Raw genomic sequence first — 3,315 nt, forward strand, 5'->3', positions numbered from 1 at the left:
AGTCTATAGTCTAGTCTATAGTCTAGTCTATAGTCTAGTCTATAGTCTAGTCTATAGTCTAGTCTATAGTCTAGTCTATAGTCTAGTCTATAATCTAGTCTATAATCTCGTCTATAGTCTAGTCTATAGTCTAATCTTTAGTCTAGTCTATAGTGTAGTCTATAGTATAGTCTCCTCTATAGTCTACTAGTCTGGTTATAGTCTAGTCTATAGTTTAGTCTATAGTCTAGTTTATAGTCTAGTTTATAGTCTAGTCTATAGTCTAGTCCAAGTCAATAATCTAGTCTGTAATCTATAGTTTAGTCTATAGAGTATTTTATAGTCTAGTCTATAGTCTAGTCTATAATCTAGTCTATAATCTAGTCTATAATCTAGTCTATAGTCTAGTCTGTAGTCTATAGTCTAATCTATACTCTAATCTGAAGTCTATTCTAGATTTAATATTTTCTGTTCTACTTTCATGACTTATCCCTATCTGCACCCTCTTTAGTATGAATTAAAAAAAGAAAAAACTTTAAATTCTATTTCCATTCCATGCTTTTGTTTTTTAATGAAAACATTAATCAATTTTGGAAATAAATTTTATATTTGATTGACACTTTAAAATCCGCTTCTAAATGATTCATTTAAAAATATCGACAAAAAATAGTTTTTTGTTTCTTTTATTAGATGGGAATTACCACAATTTGCAAAAAAAAGTAAAAGAATTTAAATAAATGAAGAGTATTATAGAAGCTAAACTGTTTAAATACAATACGATTTTTATAAAATTCGCAATTTGTATTCCCGAACTAAGCTGCTACTTTCTAAGACATTGATTTTTGCAAGATTTATGTACATATATATTTTAGAAAACATTTTGTATGTGTTTGTATTTACACTATTTTTTTGCTGGATATGAAGTAGTGGCTACCGCAGATGAATTGTAAATTTGTGCTTAGAATAGAAAACAATGTTTAAATTTATTATTAAACATAAAATTTAATGATGTCACTTTTGAATAATATAAATATATATGTACCTGTTATTTGGACATTCTAATTGTGCAGAGAGTGTGGCTATTTTCAGAACACGTGAGTGATCCACATGGATCATGACATTAATTCATATAAGTTTGGTTTGGTTTTTAAGAAATTTCATATTCCTTCAAAAGAGAATAGTCAAAATCGGTGATCGGCAAGCTGAGCTAAAATCTTATTTATTGAAATATAAATAAACCAAATAATATCACTCCACAGCTGTAACACTTTACATTTTTTCCTTAAATGTCTAATTTATTACCTTCGTGCCGATCCCTGCTTTTAATTGCTTACCTACGTAGCTATTTTCATTTTACAGACAACAAAAAATCATCCCTACAATTAAAAAAAGAAAAAAATTAAAAAAAAAACTCTTCAATAATAAAATTAATATTGTTGTAACAATTCTACCAATCAATTTTAGATAACAAATTTTTTAAATAGAAAATTGTAACAATAACAAGCCCACTGCAGAGCAAACGTTAGAAGAGTAACTCGGAATAAAACAAATTGACAACAAAATAAAATGACAGTTACTTAATTGATGCAACAACAACAAAAGAACACAAACACAATAATAATGAAAAGGAGAATGCAAAAAAAACAAGATGAGATAAAATGAATATGTAACAATTACCAGAAAAATCAAAAATATAAAATTGTTAGATACATATATGAATAAAAGGAAGATCAGATGGCAACAGATATATGTATGTATACTCCAGGAAGGACTACATATGTATGCGATAAAAGAAAGACATAAACAACCTTTGAGAAAAGAATTTAAGATATTTTATAAAAATACAAAAAAAAAAATTATTCTCATTTGTCAGAGATTATAAATACGAGGGTCATGCCTTTAATTACATACTAGAAGATAGATAAGAATATAGACTTGACTATAGATGAGACTAGGACTACACTGGCTATAGACAAGACTGTGGAAGAGAATATAAACTAAACTATAGACTAGATTATAGACTAGACTATAGACTAGACTGTAGACTAGACTATAAACTAGGATATAGACTACACTATAAACTAGGCTATACACTAAACTAAACTCTTGACTATGCACTAGACTATAACATCGACTACAGAATCTGTTAAAGACTTGACTATAGTATAGACTATAGACTAGACTATAGACTAGACTATAGACTAGATTATGGAATAGACTATGGACTAGATTATAGACTAGACTATAGTATAGACTATAGGCTAGACTAGAGAGAAGACTATAGACTAGACTATAGAATAGACTGTAGACTATACTATAGAGTAGACTATAGACGTGACTATAGACTAGACTAAAGACTAGACTATAGACTAGACTATAGACTAGACTATAGACTAGACTATAGACTAGTCTATAGACTTGGCTATATACTACACTATAGACTAGACTATAGACTAGGCTAAATACTACACTATAGACTACACTGTAGACTACACTGTAGGCTATAAACTAGACTATAGACTACACTATAAACTAGGCTATACACTAAACTCCTGACTATGCACTAGACTATAACTTCGACTATAGAATCTATTAAAGACTAGAATATATAGACTACACTATAAACTAGACTATTGACTAAACTATACGATAGACTTGACTAGACACTGGACTGGAATATGGGCTAAGACTTTAACTAGATTATATACAATAGACTAGACCATAGACTTGACTATAGAATACAATATAGACTAGAATATAGACTAGACTAGATTATAGAATAGACTATGAACTAGATTATAGACTAGACTATGGACTAGACTATAGAATAGACTATAGGCTAGACTAGAGAGTAGACTATAGACTAGATTGTAGACTATACTATAAACTAGACTATAGACGTGACTATAGACTAGACTATAGACTAGACTATAGATTAGACCATAGACTAGACTATAGACTAGACTATAGACTAGACTACAGACTCTACTATAGACTAGACTATAGATTGGACCATAGACTAGACTATAGACTAGACTACAGACTAGATTATAGACTAGACTATAGACTCGACTATAGACTAGACTATAGACTAGACTACAGACAAAATCTATAGACTAGACCAGACTGTAGACTGGACTATAGACTAGACTGTAGATTAGACTATAGACTAGACTGTAGATTAGATTATAGACTAGACTATAAATTAGACTATAGACTAGGTTTTACACTAGACTATAGACTGGACTATAGACTAGACTATAGACTAGACTATAGACTAGACTATATACTAGACTATAGACTAGACTATAGACTAGACTATAGACTAGACTATAG

At 29.6% G+C, this 3,315-nt stretch overlaps 1 protein-coding gene across 1 annotated transcript in view; it reads right to left on the reverse strand.

The window, feature by feature from the left end:
* Positions 1–3,315, reverse strand: part of LOC111682452 — a 5,391-nt gene that overhangs the window by 921 nt on the left and 1,155 nt on the right. The window lies entirely within an intron of this gene.

Source organism: Lucilia cuprina, chromosome 5, assembly GCF_022045245.1.
Source record: "Lucilia cuprina isolate Lc7/37 chromosome 5, ASM2204524v1, whole genome shotgun sequence".
NCBI lineage: Eukaryota > Metazoa > Arthropoda > Insecta > Diptera > Calliphoridae > Lucilia > Lucilia cuprina.